Source organism: Triturus cristatus, chromosome 8 (genome assembly GCF_964204655.1).
Source record: "Triturus cristatus chromosome 8, aTriCri1.1, whole genome shotgun sequence".
Lineage (NCBI taxonomy): Eukaryota > Metazoa > Chordata > Amphibia > Caudata > Salamandridae > Triturus > Triturus cristatus.
In genome coordinates this window covers 46961425-46982180 of record NC_140591.1, presented here as the reverse complement: position 1 = coordinate 46982180, position 20756 = coordinate 46961425, and the positions used below count along the sequence as shown (strand labels likewise).

At 43.2% G+C, this 20756-nt stretch overlaps 1 long non-coding RNA gene across 1 annotated transcript in view; it reads right to left on the bottom strand.

The window, feature by feature from the left end:
- Positions 1 to 17631: 17631 nt before the first annotated feature.
- Positions 17632 to 20756, bottom strand: part of LOC146799987 (uncharacterized) — a 67691-nt gene continuing 64566 nt past the window's right edge. Inside the window, exon 3 of the long non-coding RNA XR_014967610.1 lies at positions 17632 to 17799. This is a non-coding gene — a long non-coding RNA (uncharacterized LOC146799987). The remainder of the gene's footprint in view (positions 17800 to 20756) is intronic.

Genomic DNA, 20756 nt, shown 5'->3' with positions numbered 1-20756 from the left:
GAATCTAACCGCAGAACACATTCCAGGGAGGATGAATACCCTGGTGGATCTCCTCAGTCAATATTATGAAGAGCCTCGCAAATGGTTCCTTGATATTTTCGAAGAGAGGGGAACACCTTTGTTAGACCTCTTTGCAACAGCAGAAAACAATAAAAGCAGGAACTTTGCAGGCAGACTACCACAACAGGGATCTCTAAGTAAATGTCCTTTCGACCAATTTGTCGAGGCAATTTCTTTACGTTTTTTCACCAATTACACTAATTCCATCAGTGAGACTAATGCTTCAAAGGTATCCAGTAAACATTATACTAATACAAACCAGATTGGCTGAGGCAATAGTAGTGTCCGGACTTATTACTTAGCTCCATAGAACCAAACATGAGGCTTCTGTACAGGCCAGACCTGCTGACCAGGCATCAGGGACAAGTCCAACGCCTAACCCTTGCATCATTAAATTTGGCGACATGCCTCATGAAGTTAAACAATGTGGCCATCTAACTTTCCCAAATGCCTGTAAGGAGATATGGAAAGAAGTAAAGCATCCCTCCATAAGGTTATTTTAGTCCTTAGAGTGGAAAGGATTCTATATTAGGTGTCCAGATAAAGGACTGCTCTTCAAGTCCTCATACCCTCGCATTTGGATGGTGGTAATGTCCTGCTCCATGGTCTCGGGGACCACACTGGCACCCTGTAGGGGCATCCTACATGCTGCAGCACATCTCATCCAGGGCATGAAGAAATATGATCACATCACCCGCATCCTGATGGAACTCCATTGGTTCTGCTTTGCCGGCCTGCACCATCTTCAAAACAAGCTGCATCATTTACAAAGCTATTATGACCAGCACCTCTACTTATCTTAAGGACAAGCTTATGAACTCTGGTGGATCTCGGCACCCCCGTAGTCAGGGCACCATCAGGCTGCAGACTAAGAAGTGCAAAAAAGAACAAGCATTGGCATAGCCAATAGGTCTCACCTTTGGGAACTTATAAGTATTTAGTTATGCAGCAGGTCCCAGAGGCAAGACCTATTGGCTAATCCAATGCTTGTTTTAAATAGATTTGTTGTTTTTTTTATATTCAACCATACACAAGTAACATCCGCATTTGACAGAATTTTATACAGCATGCCCAAGTGGGTTTCCTCTCTCACAGTCTTGCACATCGAATGTAATCATGCACAGGTCTCCTTAATCAGGTATGTCTACAATAGCCCTGATGGCATGGGTTGTCACATATTACAGCATCTCTGGTTGAACTTGGTATAACTTATGTCGCTTTGTATCACACAGAACGCATCTTAAACAGTAATTAAACCGCTGAAAACAAGAAGAACATTGGGTCTAAATAATTTCTCTTTCCTTATGTTAAGGCTTTCCTTTTACCTCTCCATGCATTTTTCTGTAGTTTTTATATAACACAAACTCGACCCGAAGGAATTGCAGCGTTTTACATGAGCACCAGTTACATTTCACAAGGACACATTAATTGTTTACAGGCACAGAGAGATTAAGTGATTTGCCCAGAATCACAGGCTGTTGAGCAGACGCAGAGACCCCGTTTCCCGGTTACAAAATAGTCAACTCTGGCCGTATTGCCACATCCTGGGTAAATCTCACCTCGTTATGGGCTGGAGGTTCAAACAGGAACTCGAGCTGAGCCAGGCTAGGAACTCAAGCTGAGCCAGGCTAGAGCTTTCAGCGGCTTGCCCACCTCTAATGGGGAGGGGCCCGACACATAAGAGGTGAAGTCTCAAGTGTGACACAATACCTCTCCCAATAAACAGCATATTATACCGTGCGTATCTGCATATAGCGTATATGTCATTCCATTTTTTTTTATAGTATATATGCTTTAATATAATATATTTAACTACAACCAGAATGCACAGGACCACGAGAACGGATAAAAAAGGCAACGCTCACACTATTAGAAGGGATGTAACTGGGATCAATGACAGAGAGCATCAAAAAAGGGTGACATTCGGTTGGGGGGGTGAATAACTAAGAGTGCATGGGCATCAAAGATGTATACATACAATCAGAAGGACATGTAAAAACATTACAAATGCCATTCATGTTGTTGCCCATTAGAAGAAGAATGTCTCTTGTACTAGTTTTTTTTATTTATTTCTGTTTATTGTTTTTCAACCAACCAAAAACATCCTGAGCATTATTACAAGCAATAATCAGTCCATCAGCAGCACATATGTTTCTCCAGCATGGATGGCCTGAGACCAATTCTCAGAATATAGCAGAACATCACATTACATCAGCAGTACATTAGGAACTAGATGGCTTCCCCCCCGACACCATGTGCTCGACTCCCGTCACCTGTCAGCCTTACTTACCCACTTATCCATGTAGGCCGGCATGCGGGCAGTCCCGCATTCTGTGGGCAATTGATGCTATTGGTGTCACCTGTGGCCACGCTGTTGTTATTCTTGGTAGCAAACCCTTTGGAACTAGGGTGTGTCCCCGGGGCACTGGTATATAGGTATTTGTGCCTTAATTCTTAATTTCAATAAAGTTGCATAGACTTTCAATTGGTAACGTTCGTTTATTTATTCACGACGTTTGTTTTCATTTTTTGAAAAAAGATGCATGGATTTAAACAAGTACCACGATCTTACAAATCCCGATGCATTTCGGCATATTTTAGCCTTCGTCAGGGGTTTATCTGGAAAGAAACAATATATATACAGTCTTGATATCACCGAGTTGTATGAACTGCCAACTCTAATGGTTAATGCAACTATAGCGATTGGTGTTTATGCTATATATGTGATTGTTAAAAGAGAGATAGTGAGCGTGAATATGTGACAGAACGGTTCGCTTTTCAGTTAAAGGCGTGCTCATTAGCGTTTACGTGCTCGATGGATTCATGCATGTGAGTGTAATGGGGATTCTACCAAATCGCGTTATATCTGTGGTAAAGGAAAAAGCTGAACAGGAGAGACGAAAACAATGATCAACGTGAATGTATAACAAAATAGTTTGCTTTTCGGTTAAAAACGTGTGTTATAGCGTTTACGTGCTCGATGGATTCGTGCATATGGGAGTGATGGGGATTCTATCAAACCGCGTTGTGCCTGAGGTAAAGGTAGAAGCTGAACAGAAAAGGCGAAAAACGATCTCTTAGGATATAATTGCTTACTTGAAGATGTGGACGGTGTTTGGAAACTTCCTAGCGCGTTCGGTATGTTGACGTGCTCGGTGCTCCGTGGAGTGTAAAGACGTCGGGGTGGGTGTGTCTTATTAAGTATACGGGTGTGTGTGAAAATCGAAGTGGGACTGGTTACAGGCGATAGATAGTGAAAGAGGACTACGTTAAGGTGGAGCTGACTGTGTAAAACGATAATATGGCTACAATAAATGAGAATCATTTGGCAATGTTAAAAAAAATCAATAGACAATTTAACAGAGGGCAATCAATTAGAGATAACACGTAAATTCCATCCGATCATTCATCCCATGTGGTTTCATTGAGTTCAATGTGCGTATCCAGTAGTTTTCACGTTGTAGTAATGCTCTGTGGTTGTCTTTGCCTTCAACTTTGGTGACTATTTCTAAGATGTTGAATTTGAGTTGGCTGATGTTGTGTCCGGCTTCATGAAAGTGGTTTGCCACAGTGGATTTTGAGTTACGGGTTCTGATATTACTTTTATGTTCGTTTATGCGTGTTTTAATTTTTCTTTCTGTCTGTCCCACGTAAATCTTGCCACAGGGGCATTTTAAAGCATATATGGTGTTAGTGGTGTCAACGCCTTAAAAAACCACTTGCCCTTCACACAATTTCTAAGAGTAAAAAGAATCGTATCTGACCCTGACACCAGGACATTACGTACAAAAGAAATGCTAAATCGCTTCAAAACAAGGGGATACCCAGAACACATTTTACATCAAGCAGAAATGAGAAGCAACACCATCAGCAGAACCACAGCACTATCACCAAAAGCAAGAAACACACAAGATCGAATGACCGTGGTGTCTAAATACTCCACAATGAGCAAAAGCTTCAAAAATACCATCAGAAGACATTGGCCAATATTGCGTTTAGAACCAGATTTTCAACAACATTTTTGAAAATGAACCTATCTTCGCATATACCAGAGCCAAGAACTTGGGAGAGATCATAAAAAATCCCACCAACCAAGATCAATACACCCGATATAAAGGAACTATAGCATGCTGGAACTGCAACAATATCATACCCGGTTCATACATCACACATCCCATGAAAGGACACACCATCAAGTTAAAAGTAACAGCTACATGCGACACCACCGACACCATATATGCTTTAAAATGCCCCTGTGGCAAGATTTACGTGGGACAGACAGAAAGAAAAATTAAAACACGCATAAACGAACATAAAAGTAATATCAGAACCCGTAACTCAAAATCCACTGTGGCAAACCACTTTCATGAAGCCGAACACAACATCAGCCAACTCAAATTCAACATCTTAGAAATAGTCACCAAAGTTGAAGGCAAAGACAACCACAGAGCATTACTACAACGTGAAAACTACTGGATACGCACATTGAACTCAATGAAACCACATGGGATGAATGATCGGATGGAATTTACGTGTTATCTCTAATTGATTGCCCTCTGTTAAATTGTCTATTGATTTTTTTAACATTGCCAAATGATTCTCATTTATTGTAGCCATATTATCGTTTTACACAGTCAGCTCCACCTTAACGTAGTCCTCTTTCACTATCTATCGCCTGTAACCAGTCCCACTTCGATTTTCACACACACCCGAATACTTAATAAGACACACCCACCCGACGTCTTTACACTCCACGGAGCACCGAGCACGTCAACATACCGAACGCGCTAGGAAGTTTCCAAACACCGTCCACATCTTCAAGTAAGCAATTATATCCTAAGAGATCGTTTTTCGCCTTTTCTGTTCAGCTTCTACCTTTACCTCAGGCACAACGCGGTTTGATAGAATCCCCATCACTCCCATATGCACGAATCCATCGAGCACGTAAACGCTATAACACACGTTTTTAACCGAAACGCGAACTATTTTGTTATACATTCACGTTGATCATTGTTTTCGTCTCTCCTGTTCAGCTTTTTCCTTTACCACAGATATAACGCGATTTGATAGAATCCCCATTACACTCACATGCATGAATCCATCGAGCACGTAAACGCTAATGAGCACGCCTTTAACTGAAACGCGAACCGTTCTGTCACATATTCACGCTCACTATCTCTCTTTTAACAATCACATATATAGCATAAACACCAATCGCTATAGTTGCATTAACCATTAGAGTTGGCAGTTCATACAACTCGGTGATATCAAGACTGTATATATATTGTTTCTTTCCAGGTAAACCCCTGACGAAGGCTAAGATATGCCGAAATGCATCGGGATTTGTAAGATCGTGGTACTTGTTTAAATCCATGCATCTTTTTTCAAAAAATGAAAACAAACGTCGTGAATAAATAAATGAACGTTACCAATTGAAAGTCTATGCAACTTTATTGAAATTAAGAATTAAGGCACAAATACCTATATACCAGTGCCCCGGGGACACACCCTAGTTCCAAAGGGTTTGCTACCAAGAATAACTAATACATGCACTCCTTGTTCAGAGAAGTGACACCCAGGCGCACGGAACAACTTTTAAGCAAAAAATACTTAAAATTCAAAATAATCATAGCAGTGCATGCACTACAACCATTGGCCACGCTGTTGTTGACATCAGGAGACACATCATTCAAACTTTTATATTCTGGTCCTTCTCCCCTTCTCTTACTTACATCCGGTAACTCAGCATAAGGCTCGTAATAGCAATACGGATCACTAGCAAGGAGCCCGTACCACTGACCCCAACCACGCTCTGGAAGACTGTCTATCTGAGTGTGAAGTAAGTGTCGTGCAGGGGAACCACCGCATCGCTCCCATTCCAATGAAAAGGTTTACTCTGCGTCAGGGGAATCTGGCCCATGCGGGCGCGATAATAAGTAGCATGTCAAGGGGGCCCAGATATCCCTAGGTCTGGAGGCACTAGGTAACATTTCAGCATATGTGGAGAGTCTTTCTTGGCAAACCACCAAGTCACCCATCCAGTCCTTAAATTTGGGCGCCCGTCCCCTACCCCAGCGACAAGCCACCCACCTCTTAGCCATAAGTAGTGTGAGAGCGACGTATTTACGATGGATCGCCAGTACTGGTTTGACATATCCTAGCAGCGCCATCAGTGGCGTGGGTTCAATGCGCGCATTCGTCATTAAAGCAAAAGCGTCAAAGACTTGCCCCCAAAATTTGTGCACCCCGGGCAGTCCCAGGCCAGATGAAGAAAATCTGCCCTAGGAGCTTGACACCTCTCGCAGCTGTCCGTATCCCGCAAATTATATCTGTGCAACTTGACTGGAGTATAATATAATCTATGAAGAAACTTATAATGAAGTATACGAAGCCTGCTGCTAGCCGAAACCCTCTGTTTGCAGGCAACAATATTCCCACTGTTCATCCGTCAATGCGAATCCCAACTCCACACTCCATCGCGCACGAGAGAGCGTGGCCGGCAATTCACTCTGCGTGTGCACCGTCCTATATATTAGGGAGACAAGACGTTTATTCATCGTATTTTTTTTGTATTAATTGAAGCGGGGCTAGAGCCTGCGGCTCCGCCGGGAAGTCCGGGATTATAGACCGAACTCCGAGTCGAAGGCGAATATATAGAAAGACATCCAACGGGGTCTGTTGCAGGCCCTGGAAGACATGTTCAGCAGTGCGAAAGTGACCATTATGGAAGAGGTCCCCCCAAGTGTTAATGCGAGTGCGCTCTCTGAAATGATTAAATATTGTTTCTTGTAGCAGGAGTATACTCGGATGATAACGGAGAGGCATCAATGGGGAATAAAGTATGGCGGCGTTCAACATGCGGCCGATGCGTTGCCAAGCCATCACTGTGCACGTGAGTGTGGTCGGCGCCTGGTTTCTGGACGTGATCGGGTCATATATCACTCCCTGCAATGGGGTGGGGTGTGCAAGCCAATGCTCGGTCGCGACTTGGGGCATATACCTTGGCTGCTTCACCCAAAACCATGCGTAGTGAGCTTGCGCGCTAAGGTAATAGAGCTCAAAATTCTGTATTCCGAACCCACCCTGTGCATACGGCCTAATAAGCACCTTGCATTGCAGTCTTGGCTGCTTCCCTCCCCACACTAGACGCTTTAGCTCTGACCTGAGTGTCTTAAAAAAGAAGGCCCCTGGATAGTACGGGATATTTAAAAATAGATATAGCAGTTGAAGAAGTATTACCATTTTAATTAGGGAAGCCCGCCCCGCCATGGAGAGGGGAAGTGCTATCCAGCGATTAATATTTTCGGTAATGCGAGTCATAGTAGTTCCATCATTCAAGCGCATGAGTTACTCCCTATCTTTTGTGATCCTAATGCCCAGATACCTCAGCTCTTCATCACACCACTCTAAGGGGTAATCCAGCGGGAAGCGTACCGTCGCCATTGTCAACGGGAAAATACAAGACTTCCCCCAATTAATTTGAATTCCCGACAGGGCCCCAAATATTATAAATTCTCTTAATATCGGATTCATATTCTGTTGCGGGTATCGTATATATAGTGTGATATCGTCGGCATAAAGTGATATAAGAATCTGCCGCATATTACACCGCAGAGCCTTGTCGTTGTGGTGTTGACGCAGCTTCGCCGCCAACGGCTCTGTCGCAAGGGCGAAGAGCAATGGAGATAAAGGACACCCCTGTCTGGTGCCTCTAGTAATTTGTAAGGTCTGAGATGTGTGACCGTTAATGAGCACCTTGGCAACCGGCAAGTGATACAATAGTCGAATCCAGGACAGGAAAAGGGGTGGAAAACCCATCCGTAGCAGAACCCCAAAAATGTAATCCCATTCGATGGAATCAAACGCCTTCCTGGCATCCAAAAACACAGCAGCCAACAGCAAATCCGGGGAAACGTTATTTATAATGGCAAAAAGTGTTCGTAGATTATGCGAGGTGGCCCTGCCGGGCACAAAGCCCGATTGATCTGGGAGAATCAAGTTCTCCATAAGCAAACTCAGGCGCGTGGCAATGATTTTGGCCAGGATTATAGCGTGTCTCTTGTACTAGTTTGTACGTGGATTTACGCACGTCATGAGTGGGCCGAACACCAGCTCCGCCAAATTCTACACCTTAAACTTGTAGTTGGTGCATTTTACGCATTTGGCTACAATCTGTGTGTGTGACGTTAATGCAAACATTGTAAGAATGCTGCATTAAACCAAATCTTCTCACTTTCTTGCCTGGCCGACTTCTATGCAGAAGGCAGCTCCATGCTGCAGGGCTCTGCAGAGCCGCTGTCGGCTGCCATTCCATAGCCATGTCTGAACTGCAGCTTTAAGGGCCACCATTCCTCACCTGGCAGCACGTAAAAGACACCCGCAGCGGGTTCCTGGAAGAGGGAAGCCTAGTTTCCAGGAATCACACATCTGGGTAATGAATTTAATGATGCACAGAACCACCATGTCACATGTGTCAGATTTTGATTGTGTCTCGGCACAGAAAGAACGTGTGTGGATGTGAACAGTAAGTAAATCAACATAAGATGGCGGGGGGGGGGGTGTACGTACGTGCGTGCTCACGGGATGGCATCATCTGGTTGGTGGGCAGCTTGTCGCTTATACAGAGGGCCTTTTCGACCGGAAGAGGACAGAAACAGCGCAGCAGCGGACTCACTTTAGGCTGAAGACCTGAACACAAAACAGCGAAATCACCCTGCGAAACCTCCTCAAAACATTCATTCACGCAGCAACACAACCACCTTCCCAAATCCATTGCACACGACCACTCAGACAATGGGTCAGTCAATAGGACAGTGAAGCTGCACCTACTCAGTCCATGGGGACATTCACTAATGCCTCTAAGAAACAAGCTGATCGCAGCAAAAAGACAGAAGTGGATGCCTGCTTGTGCCCCGGGGGAACTTCAGGACAGCTGATCGCAGCAAAAAGACAGAAGTGGATGCCTGCTTGTGCCCCGAGGGAACTGCAGGACAGCTGATCGCAGCAAAAAGACAGAAGTGGATGCCTACTTGTGCCCCGGGGGAACTGCAGGACAGCAAGAATAAAAGCACACGCGAAATGGCATTTTCGTTGCTATGGCAACAAAATGGCGTGGGTCTGTCCACAGTCCCTACGGACACGCGTATGCTGTTTGCTATGGACAAATGGCGAGAGTAGCCATGTCTGTCCATGCAGACGCGTGCATGAAAGCCCTCGGCAGAATTGATTCCAAAAGGAGCTCGCAATAGCGAGAGCCGTGCATGCGCTCCTTTCGCCAGGTGAGACCTAAAAAAACAAGACTGCAGGCCTTTTTCATCTATGCATCCAGGATTTTGAACAACATACCCATATCCAGTAAGACTGCCCCAAACATACTCTAATTTAAGAAAAAACTGAACTCACCTCTTTAAAAAATGCAACTTCATAATACATTAACCATTCCCAGCCCAGTTTCCTCTCCTTTAACCTGTTGATGTTACACTTGTCTTTGCTTTGACCAGGTACTGTGCATAGCTGCCTTTTGGCTCGGTTTGCTCTATAGAAATACCATGTACATTTATACATACAAAGCACACAATCCATTCAATTGTCGGGAAGAAGTGATTTCACCTTATTTTCTTAATTTAGCCCTAGAAGAGCTTCAGTTTTCAGCAATAAAGGTTCATCTGGCTGAAATTACAACATAAAGAAATTCTCCAAACCAAATAATCACTTTTAAAACTGCCAATAATCAAAAACTTCTAAGAAGGACTGAAAAAAGTGTTTAGTCAAATTAGACACCCTTCTCTGTGATGGAAGTCGAACACTTTTCTATCAAAATTGATGTGCTTACCTTTTGAGCCAAAACACATGGCTATGTTGCAGTAACTATCATTGAAGACAGCTTTCTTAATAGCCATTACCTCCGCTCAGAGAGTAGCACATTTTACGCCTTATCTGCAGTAAAAAATTACACCATTTTCCTTTCTAAAAGAGTGGTAATGAGAACCCGTCCTTCATTCCTCCCGAAGGCAGTATCACAGTTTCATATCAACCTGCCTACTTTCTTTCCTAACCCTTCAACACCTGCAGAACGTGCCATACATTCCCTAGATATTAGAATGGTTCTTTGTTTCTATATAGGTTCAAATGGTTTATTCTGATTGGATGATTAATTAAAATCATAGCAAACATTACAATAAAAAGAGCACACAGATATTAGAAGACTTTATCATGCCGATTATAAAAGATACCTCGAACAAGGAAAAGTACACATTATCACATGATTAATAATGTAAAAAATAGCAGCAAAAATCTCATTCATAATAGCACCAACAGAAGATCACAGGGAGACTAAAACAAATGCAAATAAAAATGCAAGTGCAAAACAGAACCTACAGAAGAGAGACCCTCAATCTACGTGTACTAAAGTTAAAGTGCTAGAAAAGCCAGTTGCCCAACATTGTATTATGGGCTTTACTTTCAAGGTGTAACCTTTCTAAGCATGGCCGAGGTAATTGTCATAAATGTAATAAAGATTGCAGCCAGTTGGCACGTTTTACCTTTCAGACATTCAATTACAGCTGTTTTACTGTGCTCAACTGCCTGAAAATTGCGTGAAATAAAAAAAAATGCACAAACATAAAGCATGTAATAGCGACTCCTACTTAAAACCACAGCGCTTACATAAAAGACCTGGGGTGCCAGTCAGGGTGCTATACTGGTATGCTTTGAGTGGTATTACATTAAGCCAAATCACAGGTGCATTAGTTGTGAATTTACCGTAACAAGTACACACGAAGAGTAGTGGTTGATATAAAACAATTTTTAGGTCAGCATGCTTCTTGGTGTTAATTGAACGTAGGCCCTCCTGGCTGATAAGAGGCTGATAAGAGTCTCGCTTCCTTCATCAGTAATTTTGACAGACTTTCCTGGGGCAAAGTAGTCTTCAAGATTTCTCTACCAACCAACTGGTCTGTGGATACCTGGATACGCTTGTAGGTGTCAGATTTCAGATCCTGTGTAATATCCCACAAGAGGTTTTTAGTGATCCCTGTTCAGCTATTGCAAGCTTGGAGTACATAAATAAAAAGCTGGCATACACTGCATGGTTTTGTCAAACCAGGTTAAACTCCAAACGGATCTTTGTTTGTGCAGAACATGCTGGTAACTTAAATAAGTGCCTATTGCATTGCCAATGAGCCCGGTCAAGCCAGCCTGTAATACTAATTAAATAAATAAATGCTCCATATGCCAGTGTGGGCATTTATTTCCTTTGTGTATTGCTGTCAGGTCTGTGCCAGAGACATTTCGAAGTAGGCTCAGCAAAGCAAAAGTAAGGGCCTTTGCTGATGTTGTTAGAGCCTCGACATGCGGGGATAGAAGGCAGCATTCCTTATTCCAAACTCCTAGGTACTTGATGCTAGGTGCTCTTTCAATCTTCTGGGCATTTATATACCACGCTAATTTATTTTTTCTTGGTACCAACAATTAAGATCTTAGTTTTTGATGTGTTGGTACTAGTTTATTTATCTTGCTGTACTCCGCCAGAGATGTTAAAGCCCTTTGAAGACCAATTTCGGTTTGATCCATAAGTATCGTAAGATCGGCATATTGTAGCATATGCACCCTTTTCCCTTGGAATTTCGGTGAGAAGCAGTTCGCTCTCTCAAGGTGGTCATTCAGATCTGCAAGGTACAAATTAAAGAGAAAAGGCCCAAATACAGCCTTGCTTACGGCCCCGGTTAGTATACATCTTGGATGAGTAGGCCCATTTGCTGGTCATTCGTACTTTGGCCCATGTATTGGTATAGAGACTCCGGATTGCATCCAGTAGACGTAGTGGAATCCCCCCATGCATCCAGTTTGGCCCACAACTGGAGTCTACTTTGTCGAAGACTGTTGCAGAATCAATAAATGCACTTTAGAGCTGCCGAGCCCCCCTTTTTGTTGCATTATTGATTAGGATCAACATACACAGTAGATTAATTTCTGTACCCTGCCCTTTTGAAATCCAGTCTGTGTGGCAGGAATGACTTTATGCCCAAGCCTCCAATTCCTTGTGGAGGAATTTAGCGTAGCATTTCCCCTCCACATCCAAGAGGGTAAGGAGTCTAATGTTGTATCCCGTGCACCCTTTTTATGTACCTGGACTAGGAGGATTCCTCGCCAACTCTCAGGCACCAGCGTTTCTATTTAAGTAAAAAATAAAAAAGGACAAGAAGAATCAACTTTTCATTACCTACAGTCAGATTAGACAAGGCATGGCCACACCCAAGCACGCCATAGATGGATGCATAATATCCTGTATGACATTATGCTCTCAGTTAGCAAACAAGCCTTTACCTGGTAAGCCAAAGGCTCATTCTATCAGAGGGAAAGCAGCTACAGCAGCTTGGATCAGGCGTATCCTAATACTTGACATATGTAAAGCAGCTACAAGGACATCAGTACACACATTTACAAGACATGGTTGCTTGGATTTCGACACTCGGGCAGATGCTCGATTGGGTCAGGTAGCTCTAGAAATCTATTTAAAGTCAATATCTTTCGCTGGATCATTCCATGCACACTTACAATTGGTGGTTTTCTATATCCACCTACCACCCAATGGACCCTTTCTGATGGGAGATTCTAGGTTGCTATTTTAATCTAGTCTTACTTAGTTGTAATGCAAGATCTGCATCATTGGAATCTTCATTGAAGTCATACCCACCCCACCGCCTCCATGGCTGGGTAAAGTTGTGCATTGGAAAGTGAATTAGAAATATAAAACTGTTGTATAAAAAAACTTTTCTCTCTGAGTTACCTGTCAGTACAGCGTGTTCTGGTTAAAGGAACCTCCTGGAGTCCTTATTGCACCTTCCACACATCCACAATAAATGCCTTTAAACAGTGCTTTTCCAGTGGGATGGGAAAGGTGGCGGGCTTAAAAGGGGCATGGCCTATATAACAAGGGTGTGGTCTAGTAGAGGGGAATACAACCCTGCACTCGTTCATAAACAGTTTTTTCACAACACCATAACTGAAAACCCTAAGCAACAACACATTTAAGTTTATACAGAAACATGTTTCTGTGCCATTAGAAAGAGAAGTGAAATGGAAATTTTCTGGAAAAATATTTGGATTTTTATACAGCTGACTCGTGTTTTGAACTAGTTACTACAGACTTTGCAATTTCATACTACATACAAACACCTAACAGAGATTGTTTGAGTTACTTTTATTTATCAGCGAATGGAGCAGAAATTTTCACTTTCCATGAAAATATTATGCAGAAATATGGGATTCCATGGCAGGACCGGAGGTTCCGATTATGCTTTCTCTATCTTTACTACTCAAAACAACAGCCAGTTAAAAACATTAAAGCACAACTACATGTCCCATGAGGCTTTGAACCACGCCTCCTCAACAGCCAACCGATAGTGTACAGGCATATCCTACAAAACAGTGAGGCACCATCTTGACTGCCTCTTTCTTTGCTGCTCCACACTCAAGATAAGTGCTGCTCTATTTTTTACTTCCACATATATGTACCATTGTGCTTGGTTATTGATGTTTGGGCCATCGCACTTCTTGATCTGTATTATCGCTATCTGATACTTGTTTTGATTACAGATTACCAGAGCACCACGTGCTCTCTCAGCTTTACATGACCACGGCTCTGTCTGTTTTCTTTTCAGATTCTTTTGGGTGTGTGTTGCACCTCCCCTCCCTCCCAGATTTCTTGTTTCACTTTGCTCTTTTTTCCCCTTTCTTTTCCCCGCGCTCTACATGCAGCAGCAATTGGGCGGCATCCCCTTCTGGGAGTGAGGACGCATGTGTAGCCCAGTTGGGCTACATGCACATACCTCTGGGAAGTTTTCTGACACGTCCCCCTCTTGTGCTCGGCAACTTCACGAACAACATCACCCTGGTGCCATCTCTCTGGGACTGCAATAATTGGGTGAAGGCTGCAGACATAAGAGACTTTGGGGTGATTTAATACAATGTTACGCATTAAAAACTACATTTTGCTGAGTTGATGGTCTATTCCCTCATGTGAACTCAAGTTTTGGAACTCTCCTTGGCATATTGCTTTGTGGCCTACCAGCTTGCTCCCATTGACACCCTGCACAGCAGAGTCTCTCAGGGCTGTAAGAATATTAATTTATATCAGGGCCCATCCCTCCCTTTTTTTTAAAACTTTTGTGACACCAGCTTCCCTCTAGGGACGTCAGATTGTGAGGCTAACCCCTCGTTATGTCCACATCTAATTATGAGACATATGAACCAGGCCTTGAGGCTTATGGAACTGTTACTCGTGGAGGAGTAGCGAAAAGTGATCCAAAGGCGGCACGTGCTCAGTGAAAAAATCCTGACCTCACTCACACCATTGTGACATGCTTCATCATAGGGCTTGCTTCAATACACCCCATGCGCAGACCAACGCCTGGGGTGGGGCAGAGGGAGGGCAAGATAATAGAAACATGAACGAAATAATACATACAAATATATGTTGGGATCACCGAAAGAAAAGTGCAGTGAAGGTTAAAACTAGCTCCGTGCTGTCTCTGCTCAATAATTTATTTCTGGACCCACCGGCTAGGTCTAAAAACGATGGTGGTGATAGGAAAGAATTAAGAGTTCCTTCACCCCTCCTTACTGCCAAAGTGTCAACATGTTTATGCCATATTTGAAGTGCCCACAGTGTTGGGTCACACCGGCATTCCTCAGGACCTATCTGATCCCAAAAACGTTTATCCCTCAATACCTGGATTAGGTATCCCTGGAATCTGTTATTACCACAGGGAGGGAACCCCTAAGTAACTCACACTTGATCATCTGTGGGGGAAAACACAAAGAGAATGAAATAATTACTCATGCTGGGGTAACTATCGGGAGTACATACTCAGACACTCGAAGTACCCTCTCATAACTCTCATCTCTAAAGTCACGCATGTTCCACCTTTTTCTATACGTCAACCTAATTGGTCTGGAAACATATGTAAATGTCCACAATGGAACATACCATCTAATCATGCTCTAAATGCTCGCAGGGAAATGTATGCTGCTGGACCGAAGTCCAATGCACTCTTGTTGCGATCACTCATGCTGCGCAACGAAAAGCCCAACTCACCGAGTTTCATCAGAATCATGCTAAAACTGGCGAGTAAATGGGAGAGAACCCATGTAGTCAAACTCTGGAGGAAAAATAAAAACATAGAAGATTAGGATTAAACAGTAGCATATAACATCGTAATGGCCTGCAGGACCCATGTGGTGGGTATTGATAAAGTCATGCACCGCGACGCAAGAGAACCAAAGACTCTGTAGGGATCTCAATGTCGTGAGGCAGCTAATGAATTATGCCACAGAGCTGATAAATTCGTTGTTTGTTAAGGTTGCCCGTTTCCCACTCTTTATGATGTGGGAATACACCATGAAATATCTGTTACCCACGATATGTGAAAAAGGTTGCCCCACCTTATGGTGCGGTTTCTCGTGGCGTGGCCATCCATGCTCAATGAACAAGTGACCTCATGTTGTGGTTCCATGCCGTAGAAAAGAAACCTTACAACTCCTTACTTTGTCAAGGTAGGTTCTCTGCCCGGAAATTGTCCAGTACCCGCCATGGAGGTAGTGGGAGTCAGATCCGATGTGCCTCTCATAGCGGGAGGACTTCCCATTATGTTACCTGTTCGGCGTAACGTGGCCGCGGCACATGCATATGTCACCGCATTGCAAGGGGAACTGAAGCCCGGCACTTTTTTCATCCCATATTCTGGGAAACAACTTTATCTATTCTGTTTCTGTCTTAACACGCGGAATTACCCGTGAATAGAAAATGGATGCTAAACGTGAATCGTGCCCTGTATAGGTGCCATAGACTCTGATAAAATGTGTAGCTTTACTTATATAATGGATGTGGCTTGTGGAGATCACTAGTTGTACAACGTTCACAGCAGCATACGGGGCAATGGCCTATGATAAAGGCACATGAATGGATGAAGGAATGAGGAATACCAATTAAATATTAGTTATTATGCACAAGTTCACGCTCAGGTAGCCCAGGTAATGGGTGTGATTAAAGCCCAATGCGGGTGCATCGGTAAGATGCAGGTCTGCTAGTCGTGCAGACGGATCTAAGAAAGGACAATAGCAGTATTACCCACATGTCGTTGTACAATGCACAGGTAGAAGGGGTGTGGGGGGGAAGAAGGAGGGGGAAAAAACACAAGGGGACTTACTGGAGGAGCCACGTGTGTCATCAGGAAGGAGGAGGAACCCGTAGTTATTCGGGCAGCACTAGTTGTAACTTGGAAATGGCAGTGCGGTTGTCATGCACCGGCTGTCTAGAGAAGGGGGAAGTGCCATATTACTGGTGTGAGTGAAAAGGCGGGCATCAAAAGCTGCGTTAACGCACGCGTTGCATTTATTCTCGCCTTCCTCGAGGAAGAGAATTGTGGATTAATTCCCCTGCTGACACCGGGTCCCTCCAGTGCACCCCGCTGATTACTTCTCAGAGAACTCAAGTAAGTTCCCGCTAGGATCCTGCTTAACACACCGAGCCGTGGTGCTTGTTGGCAGCCACTCAATATTCGTTTCCCCCAGATTTCACGGCCGTGCACGCCAGTCAATAGCGTTCTTCTGCCGATCCACTACGGGCTACCCATACGTATTCATCGGCCCCTACCGCTCCCACAGTAAGCCTAGCATGACATATTCCCGCAGCTTTTGATGCCCGCCTTTTCACTCACACCAGTAATATGGCACTTTCCCCTTTTCTAGACAGCCGGTGCAAGACAACCGCACTGCCTTTTCCAAGTTACAACTAGTGCTGCCTGAATACATACGGGTTCCTCCTCCTTCCTGATGGCACACGTGACTCCTCCAGTAAGTCCCCTTGTGTTTTTTCCCCCTCCTTCTTCCCCCCCACCCCCCTTCTACCTGTGCATTGTACAACGACATGTGAGTAATACTGCTATCGTCCTTTCTTAGATCTGTCTGCACGACTAGCAGACCTGCATCTTACCGACGCACCCGCATTGGGCTTTAATCACACCCATTACCTGCGCTACCTGAGCGTGCTGTTGCTCTACCTATCAAGGAAGCGGGTATACCCTTGCTTCTCTGTCCCCCTTAATTAAATACCCAGCCTCCACCACCCGCATCTGGCGCGTTCCTTCCTTATGAAGCTGAGGCTATGCTGGAGTGGGGTTTTCTTTAAAATTTTGTATATCCCCTCCATTCTATGGGTTTTGAATTAAAATGAATAATGACTAATCTTAATAGTATTAATGATTTGCTGTGTTTGACATTAATCAACATTACTAATAGAAAATACACGTGGGAATTGCATTTGCATGGCCTAATTAATACGTAAACTGATTTGCGTACGCATACTAATAAGAGATATTTAGAATTTGCATGTTATATGTTGCTTTCGTGATGTTATTATGTATTGTGCTCTAAATTGTGAGTATAAACCGCAATGAGTGTTGCTTACTGCTAGATAAATACACACACATAAAGGGTTTAGCAAGGGGAAAACATTTTAATAGTCATTTCCATGTATTAATTACGTTTTTGTGTTTCTTTGCTTAAGTTGACCTTTCTGGAGTGGCCACAAAATGGCTGCCATCCCTATTTGAGTGACAAAGACGCTAATGACGTTTCTTGGTGAAGTGCGCATGCGTTGCCACTAGCAACATTGACCTCCATACGACCTGAACTTGACGAAGACACACAGAAATATTTCTGGGCTGCTCGCCAGATGCTCTGAAAGAAACAAGAAAGTTACATACAATTTGTGAAAGTCGAATTACTTCTAAAAAGAAACATTTTGCGTTCATGAACTATGTCTAGTCAACCTTCAAAACAATGGACAGTCGTGAACATGAATGGTGAGAATTGATGACTATGGACACCAACTCGTATGGGAACCAAAACGACCCGAAAGGACGTGCAACTGTTGCAACTGTTAATAAAGTTTAAAATTTACATCTAGGTGTAACATTTAGCGCCTGAGAATTGAGCGGAATGATCCTAGTTGTCCAATCAGAACTGTTTAAGACATATAATGTTTCATTTATTTCCGTTAAATTTCCTATAAAAGATGTAGACTACAGAGGGGAAAAAAACCTCTTCTTCTTTTCTTCTTGACTTCCTGACGGTATGCTGACGGAGAGGACGGTGACTCTGCTGGACAGTGGTCTGCCTGAGACTCTGATGGACTGATCAGATGCCCATTTCCTTTGCGAACTGAACTATTGATTTATGGGCATAGAGACCAAAGATCTGACTTGACTTAGAGGACGACATTTAGCCAGAATAGGTAAATATGCTAATTGAATTGCCGAATGCTTATTGATTTTCATGCCTTATTTTAGATAAATTCTTCATTCTAATGACAAGAACTGTGTTGGGTTATTATTTGAGTAATGCATTGATTTATATTGATTAGAGAATTGAATGTCATTACCACCCAGCAACTAAGCTGATCCATGGCCTATCCCTGAGATGAATTACTAGGTTGATGTTTAGATTCCGGTGAGGTAGGATGAATAGGTGAACTTATTGCTCATTAGGGATTACGTGTATTTCCTCTCATTACAGCGTACGGAGTGATCATCACCTCTTGTGACTATAGATCTATGGAGAATTAATGTTGGTGTTATGGGCCCCACCAGTGAATGAGTGAAAGAATGTGGTTGTAGAGATCTATAGTCTGTGACGTAAAGAGGGATTTAGCATTCCGCGCTGCAACAGTTTTTCTGGTAGCAGAGTTATGGTTAGCTATGGTTTGGGTTTAGTGACGATTGCTTGTAGATAGCTTATTGATTGATATTGGTTTATGTACTAACACTCTATGTTGAGTCGCGTCGAGTTTTATGTTGTCTGCACGACTTCTGGGATATAGGAAGTCGGGAATTGGTAACAGTTCCGTAGCAGAGCAGAGGTAAGCGCTGCTCTCGAGAAAGACGGAATTGTGGTCACCCGTATGCACACGGGAAAAACGTGTGACAATTGAAGTTGCACGGCGCATTGTCTGGGTTCGATTCGGTAGCATCGCCGTGTGTTGCCATTAGTGATATTCTCTGTGTGAGAGAAGTGTGAATGATAGCAAAGGGTTACTTGTGAAATTTTGGTCTTAAGTACCAGGAAACCAAATGGCATACCGATAACGCTTACTACTGAAAAGGTAGCAGGTATATTCTGAGCTTGCTAGAAGGACAAAGTAGAGGGAAGCGCTGCTTTGTTAACGTGTGTTATAATTCTGTAGCAGAACAGACTGTTCGCTGTTCTCGGGAAAGACAGAATTCTGTGTGATTGTACCACATTTTCCTGTATGAAAGTGCGTGAATGAAAAAGGCATTTTAATTAATGGTGAAACTCTAGTATTATTTAAAATCTAGAGAAGCGGTTAGTTGATGCTTGTTAGAAGGGTAAGGTAGAGGGATGTGCTACTTTATTAACAAATGTATTGATTCCGTAGTAGAATAGAGGTAAGCGCTGTTCTCGGGAAAGACGGAATTCTTGTGGGAAAGGTCTTTTACTGTTCTTTGGTTAGCGAAACAGACAATGGAGATGTTTTTGTGTTCTTACTAACAGAATTGTAGAAATTGATGCAAAAAGAAAATTTACTGCGCTCCCTATTGGTGCGTTAGTGTAGAGCCGTGCTAGGAGTGGAGAAATACAAGGTGACGTAAACGCTCCCTATTGGTGCGTTAGTGTGAGTCGCGCTGAGATTGGAGGATTGAGACAGTGACGTAGACGCTCCTGATTGGTGCGTTGGTGTAAGACGCACTGTGAGTGGACAGAATAGCGGTACCATTGTAAGAGAACTAAACGGTACACAGAAAGCAAGAAAAATGTATTACCAACCACCAGAAAAGAAAAAGATGTGGTTTGGAAAAGTTAAGAAATGGTTCAAAAAGGACAAACCAGTTAAGACTAGGGAAGGACAGTTACTTCCTCCACCGAAAACACCCGCATCTAAAATGATTGCGAAATAAGGGTATCATACTTGTATTTGGTTAGACAATTGGGTAAAATATACCAAGGACGATGGAGTCTTGGCATTTCCAGAACATGGTTCCTTTAATTTTGCAGTTTTAAGAAATTTACGAGAGCGAATGACTGACTTAGAACCAAGACCTAGACCGACGCAATTTGAGGCTTTGACGGAATGGGAAGACGAAATGCATGAACGAGAAAGGCAAAGAAATGGTAGGGGCTACCGATATATGTTTGGTAGACCATACGGACATGAGACGCATGATGAGCGAATGAAGAGGTGGCGAAATGCAAGCATGGCTGAGGGTGTGTTTCCTGTAAGAATGTCAGGAGAGAATGAAGGAAGAAAATGCACAGAGAAAAGGCGTAATGTGGAATCGAGTGGGTATGAAGCGAATGAATCCGAAGATGATGTTCTTGAGGATGTGTTTTATAAAAATCCACCTCCGTACCGACCAGAACCAGAAACATTAACACCAAGTGCCCCAATGAGAGAAACATTGAGAACAATTAAAACAGAGACTATGTCGCCAGAGTTAGGGAAAAATAATTCTGCAAGAGAGGTAGAAAAACAGGCAGAAAATAGAGTAAATAGTGAAAAATCAGCAGAATTGGCTAAAACTACTCTAGAATTAACAGAGAAAATAAGAGAATTGACTAAAAATCTAGAAGCGTTAACAGTCCCAGTAACGATAGGTCCAGTAATGCCCATATTTGAG